We start from the raw sequence: 25,852 nt of genomic DNA, 5'->3' as shown, positions 1-25,852 counted from the left end.
GGAAAAGCAGCACTTCCAAGGCAGCTGGCTGGAATTCCCTGCTTTCCCCCGCAGCCCGGGCGGGACAGCAGCATCCCCGCAGCAGAGGTGCGCCTTTCGGCCGCCTCAAAGCGTGGGTGGTATTTTGGTCCCGGTTTTGTCTCCAGCTCCCTTCTCCAGGGGGATTGCTGATGTTCATTAGCTGCTAATTGGTGCTGGCGAGCTGCGACGTTCCCCCCCCAGCCTCGCAGCTCCTCGGAGCAGCAGCCGGTGCTTAATTGCAGAGTCTGAGCGGAGCTGGGGGTGCGGAGATGCCCGACTCGTGTTCTCTGCCTCGCCTGACAATTACCGCGCGTTTGATTAGCAACGTTTTGATGGGTTTTACTCTTCCAGCTCTTTGATGTTTGGAGGGAGCTTTAGCTGCACCGCTGAGCTGCTCCTGGAAAAACGTGCCGGAGCATTCCTGAGGCACGGGAGAATGGGAAATGCCAGAGCAGTGCCTTTGGTAGCCACATCCCTGCTCCTTGTGGCCACTGCCCAGGTGCAAACAGGGGCTGGTGGTTTTTTCCCCAAAAACCAGTTTGAGTTTGTCGGTTTGCCTGATTGAATCAAATTTGCCCGGGAAGTGCCCCAATTTTGACTCTCTAATCTGGTTTTGAGTGGATCTCTGTGGGTAAACATGGAAAAAAGAGAGGTTGGGATAACTCAAATGGGGGAACAGGCTCAGGGTTTAACCTGGTCCATTTTGTCCCTGCTCCTGAGACACTGTTCAGCCACTTTATCTGACCCAAATCTTCTGTGCAAGGATCCCGACCCTCCAATCCAGGAGCTCTAGGCATGTGAAAATGTGCATTTTTTAGGGAATTTTGCAAGTAGCATGTTCAAGACCTTGATTTTTACGGTTTCCCTGCTTGAAATAAATTTGCCTGGAAAATGCCCAAATTTTGACTTCCTAATCTGGTTTTGAGTGGATCTCTGTGGGTAAACTTGGAAAACAGGGGCAGGTTGGTGCCTGATTCCTGGTGGGAATAACTCAGACTGGGGGAGCAGTCTCAGGGTCCATTCTGACCCTGTAGCTCTCACTGTCCCAGTGCTTGAGACCCTTCCAGGCCCAAAACTGCTGTGCAAGGATCCAGAATCTCCAATCCAGGAGCTCTGGACACATGAAAATTTGGGGTTTTTTTTGAATTTTGTGACTGGCATGTCCCAAACCATTGTGTTTGTTGGTTTGCCTGCTTGAATCAAATTCATGGATGGGGTGGCACAAGCCCTGAGCCCACAGGTTGGATTTTTGTGAATTTTTTTCTCTTTAAAAAGGAATTCCCTCATTCCTGTGCTCGGTGGATTTGTTTTGCTGCTCTCCCAGCTCCACTGTGCAAGGCCAGGACTTGTCCTCTGCAAAATTACACAGCCTAAGCCTTGAGCCAGTGTTTCAAACCTAAAGTTTGGCTTTATTTCACGTTAAATTTGTGAACTCCAACTGCCAGGCACTGAACTTCTTGCATTGGAGAAGGGATTTTTGATAATCATGGGGTTTTTTTTCTGACTTGCAAATTCCAAAAGCTTCTCATTGCACCATTTATGGCCTAAATCATTGCAAAGCTGAGCTGCTCTTTATTTTCCACCCAGGGCTGGTTCCTTCCTGTGGTCCTAATATTCCATAGGGTTTCTGACAGGTCCAAGGACCTCATATAGACCAAATAAAAGGGGAAAAACCAAGGACAAGGCCATTACTGTCCCTGCTGCTCCCCAAATCCAGCTGGGATTCAGCCACAGAGGGATGTGAGAACCAAAGGAAGGATCAGGACAAATCCTCCTGTCAGGGCTGAGAAAAGCAACTTTTAAACCCAAAATAACCTCAATGTTTTCTCCACCTGGATTTTGGCCCTTGAAGGTGCTGCACCACTGCTTTTGGATGCCAAGCCTTATCCCAGAGCAGGCTCTTCCACACTTCTGGGGCTCAGTGCAGACAGAAGATGCCCAGGGAGAGCTCTCAGGGCCTGGAATGGTCCTGCAGGGAGGAATTTCAGGAAATCAGGAGAGGAGGAACAGCATTGCTGTGCCAGGTGTGATTCCCCCTCCCTGTCTGGAGGTGTTTTAATAAATTCCTTCCAGCAGCTCCCACTGGCAACCAGGTAAGGGCTCACCTAGAGGATTGCAGGGATGTGGAGGCTCCTGGAGGCTGCTGAGGTCCTTTCCCTGAGGGAATAACGTGTTTCCTTCCCAGCCAAGGCTCAGGAATCCAATTGTGCTCTTCCCCCTAATTGAAATGAAAAATGCTGCCATATCAAGCCATTGAAAATATTACAAGCTTATAACTTATTAATTTACTGTGGGAGCTGTGCCCTGAAATGTGAATCAAATCCTGAATGAGATTGTTGGAGGTAATTCACAGGTTTGGATGTGCAGTGTCCTCCCTTTTCGCTGGAATTTGTTGTTGCTGGGCAGGATGACAGCCTGAGATGAGACCTCATTTTAGATTTTACAGATGCTGCGAGTGTGAAAATGAATGAAACCTGAGAGTGTAATGTTGCATGTTATTCAATTATTATCCTTCAGCTGGGGCCAGGGAGCTTCTCCAACACCAAATCCAGGCTGGAGGAGCAGGAGACAGCACGGAGTGAAACTCGAGCACGGAAACTCCTGACCTGCAAAGGATGGAGCTTCTCGAGCAATAAATGCGCTGAGCCCGGAGGTGCAATCCAGGCTTTTCCAAGTAAATGCAGTTTCCATGGAGTTCAGGGCGTTTTCCCCTCAGGCTGCTCGGAGGGAGAGCCGGGTGGATCCACACAGACTGAGCATCTCCTCAGGAGAGGGTTTGCTTTCCATGAGTGGGAAATGCATGGGATTGGCTCCAAACCTGTGGGTGCTGGATCCATGGATTGTCCCTGGGGTTTCCAGAGGGGACAATGGAGTTCTCATTTCAGTGCTGCCCAGAGCAGCTGTGGCTGCCCCTGGATCCCTGGCAGTGCCCAAGGCCAGGCTGAGCAGGGCTCAGAGCAGCCTGGGACAGTGGGAGGTGTCCCTGCCATGGCAGGGTGGCACTGGGTGGGCTTTGAGGTCCCTTCCAACCCAAACTGTGATTCCATGATTTGGATATCAGCTCGTGCCACCCTCTTGGTGTTCTCTAAGGCTGGTGAGGATATTTGTGCTGGCTGCACCTCTCCTGCCTGCAGAGCAGCCACATTCCCTACTCCCATCCCATCCCATCCCATCCCATCCCATCCCATCCCATCCCATCCCATCCCATCCCATCCCATCCCATCCCATCCCATCCCAACACGAACACAGAGCTGAGCTCTGGCTCTGGGGGCACAGAGTGTTGTTTGCTTGATGAAATTTCATTTTTCCTGAGCTCTGCTCCATTTTTCTGTTCCAAGCCCCCCTGTGCCTTCGGGAGCCCATTTGTCCCCGGGGGTCCCTGGTGCTGCTCCCAGAGGAAGCAGCCCTGCAGGGATGAGTGGAAGCTGCCAGGATCACTGTGGCAGATAAGGGAGGATGGAAGCCTCCAGCCCAGGCTGGGAGAGAAAGCTGCTGGGGGAAGGGAGCTCCTGGAGCTGGGAGCAGCCACCAGCACAGCCAGCCTGGCTCTGGGAGCCTCTTCCATGTCCCAGGCAGGCACAGCCCTCAGCTGGCATCCCTGCCAGCATGCAGGGGGAGCAGCCAGAGCTGGGGGAGCAGCCAGAGCTGGGGGGCACAGGCTCCACAGTGGGGCTCAGGAACAGCCTGAAAACCAACAGGAGTGGCACAGGGGAGGCCAAAACATGCCCAGTGTGTCCTGGTGCCTCTGGGAGCTCCTCCATCACTCTGACAGAGCTGTGCTTGGCTGCTCAGAGCCCTCAGAGGGGGATTTTTGCTGGGTCCCCTCTCCCAAGGATCGGTGCCAGGGGCAGCCATGGCTGTGGGGTCACAGTGGCAGGACAGGACCTGTTTCTGGCTTTCCTTTCCCCAGCCTTTGTTGCCTGCCAGGCCAATGCTGCAGTGACACTCTGGACCAGTTTTCCTGGTAAAATTTCTCAGGCCTGTGGATTTGATGCTTTTTATCCAGGATAAAGGGAAGGATGTGCTGCTGGGGCCTTTTGTGTTGTGGGGCATCCAGTTTGGACATGGGCACCCCCTCCTGTGCTGCTCTGTAGTCCAGCCCAGCAGCTCATCCTGCTAATTACAAATATAAATAATGACCATTTGCTGCATACCTGCCTCCTGGATGGCCAGCAGGTCTCCCAAAATGAGGGATGTGAGCCCCATCCCAACCTTCCCTGGCTGGGTGTGACTCTGGCACTCTGCAGGTGCTCCCTGCTGGGTGTTCCCCTCTCTGCCTGCAGTGCTGGCTGCTCCATCCTGGCTCCAGCTGTGCTCCCTTCCAGCCTCTCTGGCTCCTGGGAGCACCAGCACCTCTCCAGCACCCTTGGGTGTGGTGCTGAGCTCCCAGGAGCTGCTGCAGGGGCAGGGGGGCTGTTAATAGCAGGATCCCATTTCCTGCCTCCCTATGGGCAGCAGGAGCAGAAGGAAGGCTGGGAAGGTCAACCTGAGGTTGGAAAGAAGATTGTGCTCTCACAAAGGGAAAAAAGGAGGATTAGGGAAGCCCTGAAGGGGTTCTGGCCCAGCTTTCACTCCACACAAGTTGCCATTGTGCACTGAGAGATGCCAAAAAGGTGTTCTGGGCTTTTCCTGCTCGGAAAAGCCTCCTCAGGCTTTTCCCCCTCGTGCTGCCCCTTGTCCAGAGATGCTTTCCAGGCGCAGTTCCCAGAGAGCAAAATCCACTTTGGAGACAAAGAGAGATCCCAGGAGATGTGAACTGCAGGCTGAGGCTCCAGAAGGAGAAGGGTGGCTGGAGAAGGTCCAGGGGTCCATCGGAGGCTGGAGAGGGACGAGCAGCAGCCTGGAGCTGTCCAGGGGCTGGAGGAAGGGCTCGGATGCAGGGGGATGTGGATGGAGGGATTTGTGGATGCAGGGGTGGATTCAGGGGGGATGTGGATGCAGGGATTTGTGGATGCAGGGGATGTGGATGCAGGGATTTGTGGATGCAGGGGCAATGTGGATGCAGGGGTGGATGCAGGGGGGATGTGGATGGAGGGATTGTGGATGCAGGGGGGTGTGGGTGCAGGGCTGAGCCTTCCCAGCAGCAGCAGCCCCGGACTGTGCAGCACTCCCGGCTCTTTCCCGGTGCCCTGCCCTGCTCCTGCCCCCTGGCTGGGATGGGGGGCAGCCGCTCCAGCCCCTTCCCGGCTGTTTGCTTCATTCCTGCTCCACGGCACCCCTCGGGCCAGCTCTGCCGCGGGGATGGGTGCCCATCCCAGCCGTGTGCCCTGGCTCCTGCCCGCTGCTGCTTTCCCAGCAGGGAGAGCTGCTCTGGGCTGGGATGAGGCACAGCGGGCTGTGGGCATGCAGGGATGGCAGAAAATGTTCATCCCTCGTCCAAGGCAAGTGCTCAGGGATCTCTGCAATCCCTGCAAAGGGCAGCAAAGAGGAGAAAATCCAAGGCCAGTGTGCCAGGAGGGGATGGAGACATCAAGGAAGGTGCCACAGAGGAGGAGCTGCTGGAGCGCCCGGGGTGGCCACGGGGCTTGGCCCAGCGTGTGGGAGCATCCAGGGCTGGAAAAGCCGATTCCATCCCGCAGCTCTGCAGCACCCCGGGGCCGCGGTGCTTTCAGCTGGCACCTGCAGCCCCGAGCCGATTTAGCATGAAAATGCTCGGTGTAAACACCCGTAAACTCCGTCCTTGCCGTGACATTCAGCGTTTCACAACACTTGGAGGGCTTTTGGCACCACAGCAGGGAACCACACGGATCGCTCTGGAATCAAAGCAGGAGCAGCACTCGGGTGTCCAAACCAGCCATTTCTGCTCTGCTAATGTTGGACAAATATTGACTCCTGGCCGCTGCAAGTCCAGCCCTTCACCGCTGAATGCTCAAGGCTACTTGGATAAACAAATGCTTTCTCATGAATATTCTTATTTTAACACATCCCCGGCATAATAATGGCTGGGATGGAGGCTCATTATGCTATTTCTCTGCTGGCAGTTGGAGGTGACATTGTGTGGCACTCGGTGGCACAGGAAAGGAGCGTCCCACTGGGGAGGGTCACTTGTCCAGGGCACAGGGCAGCTGTACAATTCTTGGTCTCTGCTTGACCCTGAGCAATGCAAAAATAAATGGCAATTCCTGCTCCGGCATGAGGCAGGGAGGAGGCACAGCTGCCATCCCTCATTCAGTGCTGCTGCTGCTGCTGCCCACGGCCCAGGGGCTGCAGGTGAGGAGGACCTGGATTGCTCCCCAAAATCGCCTTCCCAGCAGCGGGGGTGCCTGGAGGGGTTCGGCCTGGGACATCTCCCTCGCTGCAGGAGCCCTGTGACCCTTCCTGCCCTTGGCCAGAGAGCGAGGGGTGACTGTCCTGTGCCACCAGGGTGGGGCAGTGCCACATTCCCGCTGAGCTGGGACACACCAGGAGCTCCCTGGAGAGCTGAAAGGGGAGAATCAGAATTGTGGAATGGTTTGGGGTGGAAGGGAGCTTTAAAAAAGCTGATCTCATCCCACCCCTGCCATGGCAGGGACACCTCCCACTGTCCCAGGCTGCTCCAAGCCCTGTCCAGCCTGGCCTTGGGCACTGCCAGGGATCCAGGGGCAGCCAAAGCTGCTCTGGGCACCCTGTGCCAGGGCCTGCCCACCCTGCCAGGGAACAATTCCTCATTCCCAATATCCCATCCAGCCCTGCCCTCTGGCAGTGGGAGCCATTCCCTGTGTCCTGTCCCTCCATCCCTTGTCAATTGTCTCTCTCCATGTTTCCTGGGGCTCCTTCAGGCCCTGCAAGGCCACAGTGAGGTCACCCCAAAGCTTCTCCTCTCCAGGTGAACGTTCCCAGCTGTGCCAGCCTTTCCTGCCAGCAGAGCTGCTCCATCCCTCTGCTCATCCTGGAGCCTCCTCTGGCCTGGCTCCAGCAGCTGCAGCTCCTCCCTGTGCTGGGCCAGCTCTGCAGGTGGGGTCTGGAATGGGAAAACTGCCTCTGGGCAGTTCTGGAATGGGAAAACATCCTGACTTCCAAATGTTCTTCAGCTCCAACACTAAAATATTCTTGACCCACATCCTGGGTCAGAACAGACCCCACCAATCCTGGCACAGCTGTCCCAGAGCCCACTGCTGTTTCCCACATTTGGGATGGGGATGCAGCTCATGGTAAGCTGGCTTTGGAGTCAATGATTCCCCTCAAGGTGACCTTGCTGAGCACCTGGGGACACCTCCTGCTCCTCCTGCTGCCATCCATCCCCCTAGAGTGGCTGGGAACAGCAGCATCCCACCTGGCACCACCCCAGGGCCATTTCCGTGGATCCAAACGGCTCCACAGGGCTGGGCTGACAGCAGGGGAAGCTCTGGAAATGATTTGGGATAAACCAGAAGCTGAGGGAACAGAGGATGAGATTTTCCAGAAGAGCTCTTCCGGAATAACTTCCCCTGTGAACGTTCAGGTCCAGAATAAAAATTTGCCCTCTTAATTCTGGACTAATTACTGTAATTATTCCCAATGAGTCCTGGCTCAAATTCTTTACAGGATCTAAAATTTGTGCCTGTCCCTGTCCCCATGATGAGATCACCCTGAATCCCAAGGAGATGAATTCCTGACTCTCCCAGGCATCCTGCTTATTCCTTAATCCATTTACAGTGTTTTGATTCCATGGTGATAAGGACGTTATAAATGCTAATTGATAAATGAGATCGGCTTTAGATTGGCTCACGCAGGGCAGAAATAGTCAAATGCATACAAAAATGTTATTATTTAAACCTCAACAAGGCTTCCCAGTCCTGGATAAACCCAGGGAAAACTCATCCTTCCTTCCTTGTGTCATCGCTGGATGCTGGGAGCTCCCGGGCCCTCCAGGATGGCTGGGAAAGCTCTGAGGGACTGAGGAACATCTATCAGATGTCTCACATTCAGGATGGGCAGTGCCAAGGCTTTAATCTGCCCTTTCCCTCTCTTTGCTTCCTTCCTTGGGAAGGATAAGCCCAGCCCAGTCAGGCTGGGAAAGGGAAAACTGGTTCAGCTCATCCCAAGGACGAGCTGGAGGCGCCTGGGCCTTTGGATCCAGGCCCTCAAAGGTGTTTTGTTCACAGCAGCAGCAGCAGCAGAAAGGGACTCCATGGAGAGCTCAGAGCTCCTTCCAGGGCCTGAAGGAGCCCCAGGAAACATGGAAAGAGACAATTGACAAGGGCTGGAGGGGCAGGACGCAGGGAATGGCTCCCACTGCCAGAGGGCAGGGCTGGATGGGATATTGGGAATGAGGAATTGTTCCCTGGCAGGGTGGGCAGGCCCTGGCACAGGGTGCCCAGAGCAGCTGTGGCTGCCTCTGGATCCCTGGCACTGTCCAAGGCCAGGCTGGACACTGGGGTTGGAGCAGTCTGGGACAGTGGGAGGTGTCCCTGACATGGCTGGATGGGCTTTAAGATTCCTCCAGTCTAAACTCTGATTCTACAATTTTGAGATCAGCTCATGACACCCTCTCAGTGTTTCTCCTGGGGCTGGTGAGGATGTTTGGTGCTGTTTCAGCTCAGCCATGTGTTCCCAAGAACTGCAGAGGGATCCTGGCTGGACAGGGCTTGGAGCAGCCTGGGACAGTGGAAGGTGTCCCTGCAAGAAATGGAACATAATGAGATTTAAGGATCTTTCCAACCCAAACTATTCCACAAGTCTATGAATACACACACCATTTCAACCTTTTGCAATTACTTTTACTTCTCTGCTGTTTATTTTTCTAGAGCACCCAGCCTGGTTGGACTCCTGCTGTGTCCATGGGCACCCTGGAAGTGGCCTGGATGTGCACTCAGTTCCTGGAGTGAATGGAGGCTCTCCTTGCTGGCTTGCCACAGAGATTACAGTCAGAAAAACATCCCAAATTTATACAAACAATCACAGGCTTGCTCAAAATGGAAGATTCACAATCTCCTCTGTCCCAGCTGGAGGCTCTGGCTCCAGCTTTTCCAGGGGCTGATGGCCTCTCCTCCCAGTCCTGCCCAGAGGCTGCAGTCCCTGCTCCTTGCAGTGATGCTCTGGCCCTGCTGGGCCCCACACCCCAGGGCTGCTCCCATCCTGGAGCCCTGGGGCTCCCTGGGGAGCCTGTGCTGCCTTGTGCAGGCTGGCCTAGAACAGAGAGCAGACAGAGCTAAAGAATAAAGTAGGGATTTATTAAGAGGCCTCAATGGATCCACCTTGGGCAGCACAAGAGCCCAGCCAGGGCTGCACCCCAGGTGAACCCAAAATGGTCCCAAAATGCACAATCGGTCACAGAGTCTGTCACTTTTATCAGTTCTGTTCCATTTGCAGATTGGAGTTAATTGTCCAATTCCAGCTTTAGCCCATGCAGTCCCATCCTGCTTGTTTTCCTCTCTTCAGCCCACATTGTTTGTGCTCTTGGGCCTGAGATTTGGATCATTGTCCTTGGTCCCCAGCTGGAGCAGGAATTGTTTTGTCTCCCTGCTCTGTGCAGAGAGCTCACCATCCCATAATATGAACCCAGACCCACACACTAAAGCAGCAGAAAATCTGAAAAACAGAAAAGCTGGAACCTGAGGCATCAGCTGCAGAGCCTTCCCGAGCTCTCCCTTCCCCTTTTCCTTGCGAGCAAAGGCTCGGAGGTGCCGGAGTCCGCCCGAGCTCACAGCAGTGCATCCCCCTCTCTCTGTGCCTCCCCTCCTGGCCCTGCCCAGGTGACACTCCGGGAATTCATTGCCTCGTGGCTTTCTCAGCTGCAGGCTCGGCATGAAAAATAGCAGCGAAATTCCCGGCTCAGCCAAGGCAGGCCGTTCCCTGGCTCCCGTCGGGAGGAGCGGGCTCCAGCCGGGCTGGGCAGCCGGAGCGGCTCCGCTGCTGGTTTTGCCAAATGCTGACACGAGTCACACAGAAATGGCACAGCTGCCTCTGCCCGGGCTGCAAATCATCCTCGGGATGCTGCTCCCTGCTTCTGACCACAGCACTCCCAAAAAAGCCACTTCCCACTCATTGGGAACGGGATCGTGGTTCTCAAACCCCCTGGGAATGGGGAGAGTGGCAGCCCCGTGGGGAGGGCACAGCATCACCTGAGGAGCAGCAAGGCTGGAATGGCATCCTGAGGGGGATGGAATGAGACCTCATATTCCAAAAAACTCAGGGTTCCACCTCCCCTGATTTAGGCCGTGGGGAAGTCTAGCAAATATTTTATACAGAACCGTAAGCACAGCAATAAAATATTTTGTATGAGCTCCAAGACATTGCAATAAACAACCCTGAGGATCTATCGGTCCAAAAGATAAATAATAAATCCATCAGGATTCATTAAAACTTCTGTTAATCATTACAACTTCTGCAAATCATTGCTCCTGGCCTTTCTGGGCCTGAAAGCTGTGAGCTTTGAACTAAAAGGCAGCACAAGAATTCCACGTTGGGAAGGTGGCGTGTGACCAGCAAAGGCCCAGGTGGATTTTAGTGGGAATGGGATTGCTCCAAAGGGTTTTTTGGAGTGGCTGTGATGGTCAGGAGGGAGAAGCAGCCCCAGATTGTGCAGGGAAGGTCTCAGTGTCCATCCCACGGCCCCCGACAGCGGCAGACCCAGCAGAACTGGACATCTCCACCTTGTTTGCTCATAGGAGTTGCCAAAATTCCTGCTGCTAATGGGATCTGGGAAGAGCCACACACAGCAATTATCTCGGCTTACTGCGACTGGCTGGATTGTCCAAAAATCACCAAGACAAAGCAAATGAATCCTCCTGTAAGCTGGACAAGATCTCCCAAGGAATACTCCTGTGGCTGGGCTGTCACTCACACACTGGATCATTCTCCAGCCCATCAAATCCCAGATTATTCCCATTCCCAGGGGGTTTTATGGTGTTTATGCTGAAAGGAGAGACACTCCAGAATAAAATATCAGCTGGGAGCAGGCCTTGGCCCAGAGTCCTTCCAGTGGCACCAGTGCTCAGAGCAAGCAAATTTTCCATCCAGGAAAACAGACTGGAAAAGCAGGAAAATCATGGACAATTTGGTCCAGGAGCACTCTTTGGCAAAGAGACATTGAAATTTGGCGATGGCAGTGATAAAACAAAGCCTTGTGCTTTGGAATACAGGGAAATATTCTGCAGGGAAAAAGGGTTGGCCTGGCAAAGGGAATGTTGGCTTTTGGCAGGAAATTTGGTGAGGATAGAACTCCCAGAACTCTCCCAAATATTTGAGGGAATATTTGTTGGGAAAAACAGCTTAGAGGCAAATCAGCCCCTCCACTGCTTTTCCCTGGCCATCCCAGATGGAGAGCAGCAATTCCAATATTGATTTAGCAGGATGGACTCACACGGACTGAAAACTTTGCTTGGCAAAGGATTTTTCCCCGGATTTTGCCATGATCTGTGTTCCAGTGCAAACAGCCTACACCAGGCAGGGTCTGGCTGTTCACTGTACTGCTCCACTCCCAAAAGCTGATCTTTGCCAGGATCTGGTGGCTCCTAGATAGAAATAAAAGGCTGCTCTGAGATCCCCAGGGATCCTGTGCCCACATGCCATGCAGGCTCGGTCCCAAATGCCACCTGAGGCTCCCTTCTACCCAGAGCTGTTGGAATGGGAGGTCATGGAGAGGCAGGGACACCTTCCACTGTCCCAGGCTGCTCCAACCCCAGTGTCCAGCCTGGCCTTGGGCACTGCCAGGGATCCAGGGGCAGCCACAGCTGCTCTGGGCACCCTGTGCCAGGGCCTGCCCACCCTCCCAGGGAACAATTCCTCATTCCTAATATCCCATCCATCCCTGCCCTCTGGCAGTGGGAGCCATTCCCTGTGTCCTGTCCCTCCATCCCTTGTCGCCAGTCCCTCTCCAGCTCTGCTGGAGCCCCTTCAGGCCCTGGAAGGTGTTAAAGGATTCTGCTTCATCATTTAAAATCTGCTTCCTTGTACCTTCTACTGTCCCAGGCTGCTCCAAGCCCTGTCCAACCTGGCCTTGGACATTTCCAGGGACCCAGGGGCAGCCACAGCTTCTCTGAGCAGCCCTGAAGTGAATTTTGGATGTCCCAGTGCTGCCACTGCTGATGGGAACAGGTTTGTGCATCACTGCTGGGTTTGCATAGCAGGATTTGAGCTGTTTGGGAAGTTCATTCCAGGCTTTGAACAGAAACAAAAGTGATGGAAAAAGGCAGCAAAGCTTTTGGGATGCAGAAGCAACAAAACCTTTGGGATGTAGAAGCAACAAAACCTTTGGGATGCAGCAGAGCCAAACAGGAATTTCAGATGCAGGGAGCTGAGATAGCCAAGTCCCAGATATCCAGCTCAGGCTTCTCCCTGAGCTCCCTGTGGGCACCATTCCGTGTCTGGAATGTCGGAGAATCTGTGCCCAGCTCGGGGGGAACCAAGGTGGCAGCCCAGGAGTGCAGAGAGCAGCAGAGCTCCCTGTGCACTGAGGAACTCCTGGTGCCGGGTATGGATGTATTTGTGGATTCCTTGTGACATTTTTATTAGGATGAGATAGTTCCCCTGAAGGGGGATGAATAATGGAGAGGCAGCCTTTGGATGCAGGGAAGGAGGGAGGCAGGGGTTGCTGTGCCTGGAGACACCTCGCTGAGTGCACCTCCCTCCTCCCATCCCCCTTCCACAGCCCCCCTGCCCTCCCTTCACATTCCCAGACCCTCTCCCTCCTTCCAGGGAGATCTCCATGCGCTCCTCCACCTGGTGTTGGATCAAGGATGCGGAGCAGGGAGAGGAGCAGCAGGATGCTGCCAAGGGGGGGTTTGAAGGCAAGGAGTGGAGGTGGATGAGAAATCCCACCAGGATATCCTGTGTGGATTTCTGGGAAGTCTTGGAAAGCTGACAGCGTGGCTGGGCTCACACTCAGGGCCTGGGGGGCTCTGCTGTGCTTGTGGGGTGAGTGGGGGGAGTGAATCTGCTGGGTTTGGAGGAACCTCCTCCTGGACACTGTGGATGGGAGCTCTGATGCCACGGGCTGGCTTTGGAGATGGGAAGAAACTCAACAGGATCGGTTTCCATGGCAACCCTGCTCCGGAGCTGGAAGCAGCACCATGGCCCCATCCCTGCAGCCATATGGGAAGGCCCCGCAAGGGTGGGGGTTTCCAGACAAAATCCTGTTCCCATCCCTGCCTGGCACCAGGAGAGAGGCTGGAGATGGATCTGTAGAGGATGGGGTGTGTGGCTGGAGCCACCCATGCCATGCCATGCCATGCCATGCCATGCCATGCCATGCCATGCCATGCCATGCCATGCCATCCCATCCCATCCCATCCCATCCCATCCCATGCCATCCCATCCCATGCCATCCCATGCCATCCCATCCCATGCCATCCCATCCCACAGGGCAGGATGGTGCTGCTTTTTCTGGGGATCTCCTTTCCTCACCATGCACCCCAAGAAAAAATCCCATGGGGATTTGAAATTGTGGATCTTCCTGGGATATCAGGGATGGATGGATGGATGGATGGATGGATGGATGGATGGATGGATGGATGATGGATGGATGGATGGATGGATGGATGGATGGATGGATGGATGGATGGATGGATGATGGATGGATGATGGATATGGATGGATGGATGGATGGATGGATGGATGCATGGATGGATGGATGGAGGGATGGATGGGTGAGGGGGGGATGGATGGATGGATGGATGGATGGATGGATGGATGGATGGATGGATGGATGGACAGAGGGATGGATAGAGGGAATAGCTGCGGAGTGCTCTGGCCTCAGGGATCAATAGCACCATGTCAGGCCATTTATATCCCTCCAAAGAGAGCATCCTGCCTGGAATTAGTTACATTAAAATGTCTGTCGCTGAGTATTAATTGGGATATTAATATGTCACCGGAATGGACTTTATGGGCACCATAAATCCCGGGATTAATCAGGAGCATTCCTGGGCCTGGCTGTGGCTGCTCTGCTGGCTCGGGGCTGTCCTGGAGGGTGGCACGAGGCAACTGCTGCCAGTGTCCCTTGTGCCACATCCCTGCCAAACCCAGCCCGTGGTGTCCTGATGGGAGCGGAGGAGCAGCCCGGCCCCAGGAGGGCTGGAAGGGCAGAATTCATCCTGTGCTCAGTGGGATGAGGAAGGAGGGCCTGGGGTGAGCATCCAGGGTGGCTTTGAAGGGGAAGAGGATGCATAGGGGATCTGGAGGGACCTTGGGGTTTCCCCATGGGATGGTGCTGGCACTGCAGGGTTCACCAGAACAATGGGACTGGGCACAGGCCTGGTCCCCAAGCACCCTGAGCTGCTGGGCTGGGCCCTGCAGGGACAGCAGCTGCAGCTCAAGCTGACACCAAGGTGCCACCCACCCATGGAAATGCAGACACAGCAGCACAGGGGTGCTTCTGGAGCTCTCGGGACTGGTTGGCTCTGGGTGTTCCTTTTCTCCCCCTTTCCTTCTCTTGCTGCTGCTGTCACATCATGGAATTGTGGAATGGCTTGGGTTGGAAAAAAACATCAACTCATCCAGTGCCACCCCCTGCCTGGCAAGGACACCTTCCACCATCCCAGGGTGCTCCAGCCTGGCCTTGGACAGTTCCAGGGATCCAGGGGCAGCCACAGCTTCTCTGGGCACCGTGCACCAGGCAGGATTCTTTCCCAATATCCCATCTAAATCTACCTACTGTCAGCTTAAAGCCATTCCCTGTGTCCTGTCCCTCCATCCCTTGTCCCCAGTCCCTCTCCAGCTCTCCTGGAGCCCCTTGAAGCCCTGGAAGGGGCTCAAACCCTTCTTGAAACAGACATATTCACCTTTCAGGTTGTTGCAGATTATTTTTGGTTCTTGTCATGAATAAGTCAAAACCAAAAAGGGATCTGGAATGTGAGCTCCGTGCTGCCCAAGGGGCTCCTGCCGGCAGCGGCAGTCGGAGAGTGGAATCTCATCCCTGAGTCACCTGCCCCTGGCTCTTCTGGGGTAGCTACAGAAGGGAAGCAATCCTGGTTTTTCCATGCAATATTTAAGTGCATCTAAGTTACAGCTGGCATCCATCCACTGCAAACAAACAGCCGTGCAAGAGCTGAGCTGTCAGTGAGAGCCGATGAAATTCCTATGAAAATGAGGGAGAAAAACATGGCTTTCAACGTGGAATTTATCACTGAAATGGTCTCCCTTTGCTTTAAATGGTCTCCAAGGGCAAATCTTAGACCTTCCAGCCCTTTTGCTCAGAGTCACCATGGACAGGGACACATTGAAAAGGCAATTATTGGGTTGATGATGCTGGATTTTGAATTTTTGTTGGTGTTTTTTTTTTTGAGCAGCAAAGGAAGAGAGAAGCAAATAGACACGAAGGAAGAAAAGGGCAGGGAGAAAAAAGGTAAAAATATCATTTGCCGTCGACTTTGGCTTAGTTGCTGAAAAATGTCAAGGCTCCAACCTGCTCCTGTTTGAGATTTGAAGGGAAAGCTTTGGCACAGGGCTGGCAGCAGCGAGTTTACTGCAGGCTCCGTGCCAGACACTTTTCGGGATGAGATGACAGGAGCAAGAGCAGGAGATGATGTGGGAGGAAGAGGTGCACACCACCAGGGGCTGGCAGAGGGGCCAGCTGGGCCACCTGGGGCTCTTTGTCACCCCAGTAATGCAGGGGTGACACCTTCGACCCAGACTGTTCCCTCTCAGAATTCCCAGCTCCTGATCCACGTCTGCATGGAGAACTCCTCCTCCTTTCCCTTCAGTGACTCACCCACAGAGGAGGAGAAAAAAGCACTTTATTCCTCAACATTGTTATTTTGGGTCTGGGGAAAACAGATTGTTCACGAGGCAACAAGAGAACAACTTGCCAGACACATGGAGAGGTCACGACGGCCCTGATTCATCTCCCCATCCTGGTAGGAATCTCAAGCCATTTTGGATGTCTTTATCCTGGCAGTGACTCACACCAAGAGCTCCTGAACACCTTTCCAGAGCCTCCTCACTCCCCCTGGGCTGGGAATCGTTTGCTCGAGGTGAGGAGAGCGCCAAGCTCTTGCCAGGTGTCTTTGCCTCACCTGAAACAAGAGAATTCAGACAAATCTGTGTTTAATACCTGAGCTCGGAGTGCAAAATGGGAACAGGCTCTTCCCTGTAGCTCCGTGATGGATCTCCCCTTTGTGTGTGAGTGACGCTCCTCAGCTTCACCTGCTGGAGCAGGAGCTTCTCCAGGAGGATTCTCCAGGGGCACGTCTGGGATGAGAGCCCAGCAGAGCAGTGAGCTCCTTCCCGTGCAGGGGGAGGATGTCAGGAGAAGTCAGAGGAGCTGCTCTGGGAGCCTGAGGGATCCTGAGGCTGGATAAAGGGAGAGGGGCTGGGGGCGAGTTTGGGAACTCTGGGTTCAGTGGGAGGGGGTGGAGAGTAGGGGTGGAGTGAGGGGGGCCTGGTGTTGTGTAGGTCCTTGGAGAGGGGCCACTGGTCCCCTTCCACACCCCGTGTGGTGCCTGGAGCAGTGGAGGAACAGGGAATATCCCAGACACTGCCAGGTTGGTTGGCATCACCAGCATGTCCCACTCAAACCATTCTGGGAAGATGGAGCTGAGGTTGAAGGAGGTTTTGTCCTGAGTGCAGGAGCAGGCAGGCTCCTTCCATCATACACCTGAGGATGCAGGATGTGTCCATGCATTGATCCAAGCAGGAAAACCACAGATATGCAGCTGCACCCGCTCTATTTACAGTATTTTACTGGGCTGTTTTTATTTTTTATTGCACTATAAACCAGGAATAAGTGATCAGAAACAGAGGAATTCAGTTCTCATCTGCCACAGCCAAGACAGAGGGAGAAGCTGAGCCATAAATCGCGGAGTCCATAAAAAATTCCAGCTTGTTCACGGAAGTGCTGCGCAGCAGACTCCAGGTAATGATGAAGCTGAACACAATTACAGAGGAAAAAAACCTTATCTTAAAAATCCTGGGATATTTTCAGCTGGGGAACACTGCTGATGTGCAGTTTAGGTGCCTGCATGGAAAAGTATCCATGTTAAGTGAGGGAAGCGGGAACAATGTTGAGTTTGGCAACAAATCCCAGGCAGGGCAGGTTTGGGAGAAGGAGCACCGAGGTTTTCCTTCCCCTCCTCTCTGAGGTCACCTCGCCCTGCCCAATTTATGGGACACACTCCATCCCAGTCCCAGCTGGATGATAATTCCCTCTTTCCCGTGCCACCTGTGAACACCAATTCCCAAATTCTGACTCCACAGGCTGCAGCTCCTGGTGAGGAAAATTCCCTCAGAGTGTCCCTCCCTCAGTTTTCCTGGGATGCAGACCTGACATGGAAACAGGAGCGAGTTGGAGGGGCCCAAGTGTATTGTCCAGGTAATTTTGGTTAATCAAATTCCCATTCCATGTCCTAATGGCTCTTGGATCTCATTTCCCTCAGTACAACTGCAAATTCAAGTGCTCAACGACACAATTTGTTAAGGAAAACTCGCTTTATGGTAATTTTTAAAATTAGGGAATTGAAAATAAAGGTGATTAACAGAGCCTGCGAAGATCCAACACTTGTAGGGAATTTTTAGGACTTCATTGGGAATCAGTAAATCTCATCGATGAATAAATGTTGGATCAGAATTAATATTAGCAGAGTGGCAACTTATCCTAATGATTGCATAACCTATTTTGGAGGGGTAATTTTTATATCAGCGTGAGCTGCTGGTCTTTAATCTTTCATTAATTTCATTCATAGCCTTCTCTTAATTTGCCAATCAAGCTTTATATTTGAATTAAAAGCTCGGGGACTTGGACGTGTCAAGTCAACCAAACGATTTCAAAATTGGGATTTAGGAATTTCGACAGTTCCTTAATTACTGCAAACATGAAGTGCATTCACGGCTGCCTTTCCCTCTCCATGATCCTCCTGATCATTCCCTTCTACCCACCACTTCAGCTCCTCTGTTTTCTCCAGGAGTAGGGGCAGCAAAAAATGGTTTTATGGAAGAGAAAACATGGAAATGGGGCTGGGAAACAAAGGCCTGGTTTGTGCCACGTGTTTTGCAGGTTCTGTCTCATTAGGGCAGCTCTAATAGGTGGAATTATTCATTATCAAGTCTTGTCCTTGCCAGGACAGGAGCTTGGGGTGGGACCAGTCCCTTCTGCCACTCCTGCAGTGGAGGGACAAGAGGAAATGGCCTCAGAAAGGGGAGATTTGGAGCAGAATAAGAAAAAAAAATTCCTTTTTAGGGTGGCCAGGCACTGGAAGAGGGTGCCCAAGGACTGGGGAATCCCTGTCCCTGGAGGGGTTCTGGATGTGGTGCTGGGTGTTGGTTTTGGGGTTTTAGGGGTTTTGTGGCAGTGCTGGGTTCTGGTTTTGTGGTTTAGGGGTCGCAGGGGCAGTGCTGGGTGCTGGTTCTGGGGTTCCAGGGCTGTTCTGGGTGGGTGGCTGGACTGGATGGCCTTGAAGGTCTCTTCCAGCCTTGGTGGTTCTGTGATCCCCTCACTGACTGAACTGTTTGTTTCTCCCCCACCATTTTCCATCCTCAGATGGAATTTTGGGAAGAAATTCCTCCCTGGGAGGGTGGGCAGGCCCTGGCACAGGGTGCCCAGAGCAGCTGTGGCTGCCCCTGGATCCCTGGCAATGCCCAAGGCCAGGTTGGACACAGGCTTGGAGCAGCCTGGGACAGTGGGAGGTGTCCCTGCCATGGCAGGGGTGGCACTGGAGGGTCTCTGGGGTCCCTCCCAACCCAGCCCCCTTTGGGATTCTCTGAACACCAGCCCAGCCAGGGCCCTATTTGCCAGATTTCCAACCCAAGGCAGGGTCAGGGCAGGGTGTGGGATCAGGAGGAGGGAGATCCTGTTGTCACCCAGGCAGGAACACCCTGGGCACAGCCAGGTCACCCCTGTCAGCCCTCAGGGCTTCCAGCCGTGCATCTTCCTCCTCTGCCAATGCCACCATCAGGTGACCTCCGTGCCCAGCTGCTGCTCCTGGAGAGGAAAATCATCAATGTCAACATTCCTGCCGTGTTTGCAGAGAGGCACTCATTCTCCAGGGAATATATCCTTTGAATTTGTGATTTATGGACAGCACTGGGTATTCCAGAGGGTAGGGCAGGGACCAGGGGCAGGAATGCTGCCTCACCTGGAGCTGGGGGGCCTTGGGATGCTGCTAAACCCCGTGGGGCCAAAAGGAACCTTCCCCTCTTGTGCTCAGCCTTTTCTTCCTCACATTGGCCACAACAAGTGGAGAGCCCCAAGATGCTGCAGCCCAAGCTGTGGATTAATCTCAGAAAAAAAGCCATTTTATTTCCTGCTGAAGGAGAACTGGGGCCCTGAAAATCCAGGATCCTGCAGCCTCAAATGCCTTCGCTCCTGGCAGGCTTCCCCGAGGCAGGAGACACCTCAGGCAGCACTGAGGGACAGTGGCAGGCAGAGCTGGGGCACAGGAGCCCAACTTTGCCCATCCTGCCAGGGCTGCCAGTCCTACCTGGGAACCCCAGGTACCACCAGTTGAACCCTGTGGCATCAATCCCAAATCCCAGTGCTGCAGTGAGTCCCAAAGAGAGCCCAGGAGAGGGGCAGGGATTGAGGATGCAGCAGGCACTCAGCTGGGGATGGAATTTCTCTCTGGAAATGATTAAATCAGCACTGGACCTTGAGAAATACAAACACTTTCCCTGCCCAGGGTGTGCTGAGCACCAGCTGGGACCCCAATCCAGCAGGGCTCTGTCTCCATCTCTTTCTCCCAAAATCTGGGAGCTTCCCGAAGCAGCAGCAGCAGACATGCTCTGGAGTCACATTTTAGCATCCCTGAGAGGAGCTCCCGACCTGAGCCAAGGCAGAGGGAGGCTCCCAGATTCCCGGCGTTGTGCAGAAGGGCTGGGAAGGCAGACAGGAGCACTCTGCAGGTGCCTCTGTTCGGCACACACGGAGCCACAGCCGTGGCACTCCCCTCCTTTCATCTTCGGGGTGTAAATGTTGCAGTTCTGGCAGCAGCCTGAGGGCAAATTGTTTGGGAAAGTTTGAGCAAAGCAGGTTCAGCTGCTTCAAAGTAGGAAGTGGCTGACAAAAATACATAATTGCCTTCTTAAGAAAATAAAAAGCAACTTTTTTTGGCAGATTGGCAAGTACACACTTCCTACGCGCTCTCCCTTCTACCCAAAACATGATTCCAGCCTTATTTTTATTTCAGGAACGATGAATTATGAAAGGGCTCTCCCCTCCTTCTTTCTCTGCCTTTTTCTCTCTGACTCCTTCTCTCCCTCCCCTCTCCTAGCCCGGGCTGTGTTTGTTTATAACCTCCACACGCAGACCTGGCTCTGATTTGCTTTATCCACACGTTGCAGGGCCCCCAGGACCTGGATTGCTTTCCTGCTGCCATGGCTTTATGAATAAATCCTTCCCCAAACCCCAATCCCCTGCAGAGCCACGGCTGAGGGATGTGTTGGATAAATCCCAGTGCCCCTGTCCAAGGGAGAGGTGCCCATGGGTGCCCAGAACCAAAAGGGAGCTGCAACAGCCCCTCCAGCCCATGGGATGGCTTGCCTGGAATTCTGGCTGATTCCTGGCTGCTGGAAATTTGGGAACTTCCAAGGCTGCTCCATCCTCAGTCCTCAGGGACTGAGCACTGCAAAGGGCAGCCTAAAGCCACGTGGAGAATCCCCCTCTTGCCAGGGGCAGAATTCCCCTCTTTCGTGGGGCTTTGCAGAGGCTCCATCACCAGGGAAGACCTGTGGGTGGGAGAGGCAATGGCCAGGAAAAGGCTGATCCTGGCTTCACTCCTTGCTGGAATTTGCTTCAGTTCCAAGGGACTAGCAGGGCTGAGAGGCAGCAGAAGGGAGCTGGAAAAGTGTCCCTTGGAGCTTCTGGAATCAGGGAGTGAGGAGGAAAGGTGAGAAAGTCTCCAGGTGCACAGGGATCCCCCAGCCCTCCTCCCACCGCGTGTCCCCCACACTGTGGCTGTGACCCTGCAAAGCTCCAGAGTGGCTTGAGAGATGAAGGCAGAGTGTGGGGAGTGCTGAGAGATCCCCACTGGGATCCTGGGGGCCTGAACACCCCGCTGGGGACTGGCAGAGCACCTGGGCATGGAGCTGGGAGTGCCACGGGAACATCCCCATCCCCAGACATCCCGAGGACTTCTTGTGTCCTGCACACCCCTGCAGCCTCTCACAATGGGATAACTCTTAAACTCTTGTGTTTGTCCTACTAGGAGCAAGAAAATAACAAAGAACTGCCCCAAATCTCATCCTCCCAGGAAAAAAACTGTCCCTGCCACTCTTCATTTCAGGAGAGGCAGGAAACACCAAATTTCCACCCCCTCCCTTCCCTCTGTCCCATCACTGATGTGCAGCAGCTGCTCCCTCCCTTTGTTTGTCCCCTCTGGTCACCCTCAGGCACCTGGTGCTGCTGAGATCCAGGATTCTGCTCCAAAACCATCCCACAGCATCTGCCGAGTGCATCCCCCAGGCATCACGCTGGCTCCTGCCCTGCCTCACCAGCCACCCCCGGGCACTGGTGGCTGTGCCAGGGCCATCAGGGGCTGCTGTCCTGGGCTGCAGGGGCCCAGCTGTGACCAGTGCTGTGCCAGCTGCCAGTGGCCCTCATGCCTCAGGTTTCAGTTTTTATATTTTTCAGGTTCTGTGCTGCTTTAGTGTGTGGGTCTGGGTTCATATTATGGGATGGTGAGCTCTCTGCACATAGCAGGGAGACAAAACAATTCCTGCTCCAGCTGGGGACCAAGGACAAATGGTTCAAATCTCAGCCCAAGAGCACAAACACCATGGGCTGAAGAGAGAAAAACAAGCAGGATGGGACTGCATGGGCTGGAGCTGTAATTGGACAATTAACTCTAATATGCAAATGAAGCAGAACTTCTAAAAGTGAGAGACCTGTGAGCGGTCGTGCATTTTGTGCCCATTTTGGGTTCACCTGGGTGCAGCCCTGGCTGGGCTCTTGTGCTGCCATGTGACAGGGGCCGTGGCACTGCCAGGGGTGACCTGCACACAGCCAGAGGTGGGGCAGCTCTGAGGGATCTCACGGGGAAGCAGCAGGAGCAGGACCAGCCCTGGCACCCCCAGGGCTTCTCCTGCTGCCTGTTGGGCACTGGTTCCCTCACACACCTCCAGTGCCTCCCTGCTGGGGCTGCTGCCACCTCTGCCACCACCAGCATGGTGCCAGGCTGGCACAGCCGCTGTCCCTGCAGCTTCCTGCCCCTGGCTGAATGCCCTCAGGACATCTGGGGCCTGGCACAGATGGAAGTCAATGGTGCTCTTGGTCCCTGTGATTTTCTGGGGAATGAGAGACCCCCAGTGCTGACAGAGGAAGTGGTGGCATCCAACAAGCATGGTGGAAACGGGGATCCCTTCCCAGGGGAGGATCCTGCTGTGCTCAGGGTCTGCCTGTATTTCCTGTTCCTGCACCATGTGTTCGTTTAACATGGACAGGGAGCCAGGGAGCAGGCATGGGATTGTGTGCAACTCCATTCCCAACTTATTCCCTCCAAAACCAGGTCTTACCATCATATTTTATGAAAAATCTCTTTGCCCAGGATTCTTCTCCTGGGAAGCTGAGAGGCCTCAGAGAAAAATATAAATAATAATTATCTGATTTGCTTCTCCTGTTTTGCTGCTTTGCAATGTGGTGACTGTTTCATTGGTTTCATGTGAATTGTTTTTACTTAATGACCAATCATGGTCCAGCTGTGTTGGGACTCTGGAGAGTCACAAGTTTTCTTTATAATTCTTGTTAAGCCATTTGATGTATCCTTTCTCTATTATTGTATAGTTTCAGTATAGTACTCTTTAATATAATATAATATCATAATATAATAAATTAGCCTTCTAAAAACATGGACTCAGATTCATCAATTCCTTCTCTGTTCCTGGGGACCCCAGAAACTACCAAAACCAGGTTTCTGCCTGTTTTCTCTCCCTCCAGTGGGATGAGTGTCTTAGGTTGCAAGATGTAGCTGGGTTTGTGCATTCTATCTCCATCTGTCAGATCTGGGCAGTTCTCTGCTGTTCATGGGGCAGTTTTTCTTTATCTCTCCCACAGCCAATCCTCCCTCCAGCAGATCTCTGCTGTCCATGGCCACTGAGTGCCCCTGCATGGCTGATCAAATTCCAGCATCCCATGGGGAGATGCTCCGCCCAGGGCAGGAGCCAAGCATTCCTACCTGGATACAATCTGAGCCTGGAACAGCACAGCAGCCTTTGGCACTGCATTCCCACAGGAGCAGCTTTCTCCTGCCCTGCATTCCCAGAGGAAGAGCAGGCCCATCTCCAGCAGCCCTGGAGCTGCAGAGGAAAACTCCCCGCTCGTGCAGGATCCCTGCTCCAGCAGAAGCACAGCTGGCACTGCAGGAGGGCTGAGCCCCCATGGGATGGGGCTGTGCCACCACCCTGACCCACAGGGCTCAGCTCCTGCTCTGACTCTGGCAGTGGTTTGTTTTCCGTTTGTACTATTGCGTTTGTATTTTTAATTTCCCTAATAAAAATCTGTTATTCCTGCTCCCATAGCTTTGCCTGAGAGCCTTTTAATTTCAAAATTATAATAATTCAGAGGGAGTGGGTTTACATTTTCCATTTCAAGGAAATGCTTTCCTTAGCAGACACCTGTCTTTTCAAACCAAGACAATGAGGCACAAAATTCCTCCCTGTGGAGGACTGGGAGAACAAATCCCCCATCCCCAAAACTCAGCCCAGCCACACTTGCTCATCCCAGCCCTGCAAGCTGCAGGTGCAGACGGAGCTTCCCAGGTTTGCAGCATCCATCTCTGCAGTGCCTCCGGCAGAGCAGGCAGCTCCTGAATATTTGATTTGGTTATTAGCCCAGGACATCGTCCATCTGAGGGAGGCAGGAGTGCTGATCCAGGCAGGGAATGCTGATTCCTGACCTGGCTGCTCCCCATGCTGGGGACTGTGGCTTCCCCTGGCATGTTCTGCACTGCTGCACTCCCAGATTCCCTGTTTTCCTCATGTGTACATCCCATAATTTGTCCCATATGGCCAGGCATGGTATGTCCATGTGTTGTGGAGCAGGGACATCTGCTCTGAGTGTGGCAGGGCCAGGAGCAACAAGCTGAGTGCCACAAACCTGCTGTGGGGACAAACACCAACGGGAATGTGAAGAAACCATCCCAGAACCTCCACCCAAATCTCTGCTGGCCAAATTCTTTGAGGCTGGAGCCATCTGCACCCTGGCTGTGAGCAAACACTCCCAGTGGTGGGGGATCCTGGCCTTTTCCAGGGTGTAAAAGCCAATCCCCTGGACACTGCCAGGGATGCAGGGGCAGCCACAGCTGCTCTGGGCACCCTGTGCCAGGGCCTGCCCACCCTGCCAGGGAACAATTCCTAATTCCCAATATCCCATCCAGCCCTGCCCTCTGGCAGTGGGAGCCATTCCCTGTGTCCTGTCCCTCCATCCCTTGTCAATTGTCTCTCTCCATGTTTCCTGGGGCTCCTTCAGGCCCTGCAAGGCCACACTGAGGTCACCCCAAAGCTTCTCCTCTCCAGGTGAACATTGCCAGCTGTGCCAGCCTTTCCTGCCAGCAGAGCTGCTCCATCCCTCTGCTCATCCTGGAGCCTCCTCTGGCCTGGCTCCAGCAGCTGCAGCTCCTCCCTGTGCTGGGCCAGGGCTGGGGCAGCTCTGCAGGTGGGGTCTCACCTGAGCACAGGGGCACAGGGGTGGGATCAGCCCTGGGTTCAGGTGGTTTCTCACTTTTATTCCCAGCTGGATCTTTCCAGCTTGCTTTCTTCCCTGGCCACATTTTTGCTTGCTGTAGTCAGAATTCCAGAATGCCCCCAGAATGGGATGGCAGAGAAGTGGCAGCAGCATCCAGCCCATCACAGCTGGGAGCTGGGCTGAGGTGCGAGAGGTGGGGGAGATGGGCTGAGGGGAGATGGGGAGCCAGGCTGAGGTAGAAGAGGCAGGACAGGCAGGGTGCAGTCTCAGGAGTACAACAACCCCTCCTCTGGCTCCAAGTGCTTCCAGAAGCAGGCAGAGCTGCTGGATGGGGCACAGCTGTTGGGAAGCAGAGGTACCTCTGTGCTGCCAAGGCCGGGATGCTCCAGAACATCCCAACATCCCAGCTGAGCCCAGCCCCTGCTGCTGCTGAGCGAGGCTGTGCCCGGGGTTCATCACTATGGAAATCACATTCCCTTTAGCTGCCTTCCAGGATAATCAGTATTAAAGGGAAACTATTTTCTAGTTCATTAGAGGAAAGCTGCGTCCCCATGGCTGCTGCTGTCGGCACCTCCTTCCCCTTTGGAGAAACCAGCTCCCAGCACGGAGACATCCACACTCCAAGTGTCACCAGGGCAAAGGGCCCTGTCCCCGAGGGCTGCCCTTCTTCCTGCTCACCTGCCGTCCTCCAGGAGGGCTTGGGTGACCCCCTTCCCTTGGATCATCCCCACCAGCCCTCACCCCACAGGCTCTGGACTCCTTCCCTCCTTTCCTTCCATGTACTCCCAGCTCTGAGTCCTTGTTCTGGGGTAATCCAGGGAATGTCTGCTGCTTGGGAGCAGCCCTGACAGCCAGGATCTCCTCATGCCAATGGCTCTGCCAGAGCCTTTTCCTCTCAGCAGGATGCTCTGAGGTTCCCTCCTGGCTGGGACTGTGCTCCCCATCTCCCAGACAAAAGGAGACTGAGGATTAGGCCTGATTCCCTTCCAGGGACATCTCTGTGGATTTCCCACCCCGTTTTTCCCTAGGATTTTCCTCAGCCACAACATCCCTGAGTTCATCTCATCAATTCCTTCCTTCCTTCCTTCCTTCCTTCCTTCCTTCCTTCCTTCCTTCCTTCCTTCCTTCCTTCCTTCCTTCCTTCCTTCCTTCCTTCCTTCCTTCCTTCCTTCCTTCCTTCCTTCCTTCCTTCCTTCCTTCCTTCCTTCCTTCCTTCCTTCCTTCCTTCCTTCCTTCCTTCCTTCCTTCCTTCCTTCCTTCCTTCCTTCCTTCCTTCCTTCCTTCCTTCCTTCCTTCCTTCCTTCCTTCCTTCCTTCCTTCCTT

The 25,852-nt window shown here is 53.9% G+C and overlaps 1 long non-coding RNA gene across 3 annotated transcripts; it reads left to right on the top strand.

Annotated features, from left to right (window-relative positions):
• The first annotated feature begins 15,086 nt into the window (after window positions 1-15,086).
• On the top strand, window positions 15,087-23,355 carry LOC135280297 (uncharacterized). 3 transcript variants are annotated; one of them, XR_010347308.1, is made up of 4 exons: window positions 15,087-15,893; window positions 16,640-16,774; window positions 17,116-17,230; window positions 18,810-22,882. It is a non-coding gene; the product is annotated as an uncharacterized LOC135280297 (long non-coding RNA). The 3 variants fall into 3 exon arrangements; XR_010347307.1 differs by lacking the exon at window positions 18,810-22,882 and adding an exon at window positions 22,901-23,355 and having other exon boundaries at window positions 15,091-15,893; XR_010347309.1 differs by lacking the exon at window positions 18,810-22,882 and adding an exon at window positions 22,901-23,355 and having other exon boundaries at window positions 15,092-15,776.
• Window positions 23,356-25,852: the final 2,497 nt, after the last annotated feature.

Source organism: Passer domesticus, chromosome 13, assembly GCF_036417665.1.
Source record: "Passer domesticus isolate bPasDom1 chromosome 13, bPasDom1.hap1, whole genome shotgun sequence".
Classification (NCBI taxonomy): Eukaryota; Metazoa; Chordata; class Aves; order Passeriformes; family Passeridae; genus Passer; species Passer domesticus.
The sequence above is the reverse complement of the archived record's forward strand: the minus strand, read 5'-3'. Positions and strand labels throughout refer to the sequence as shown.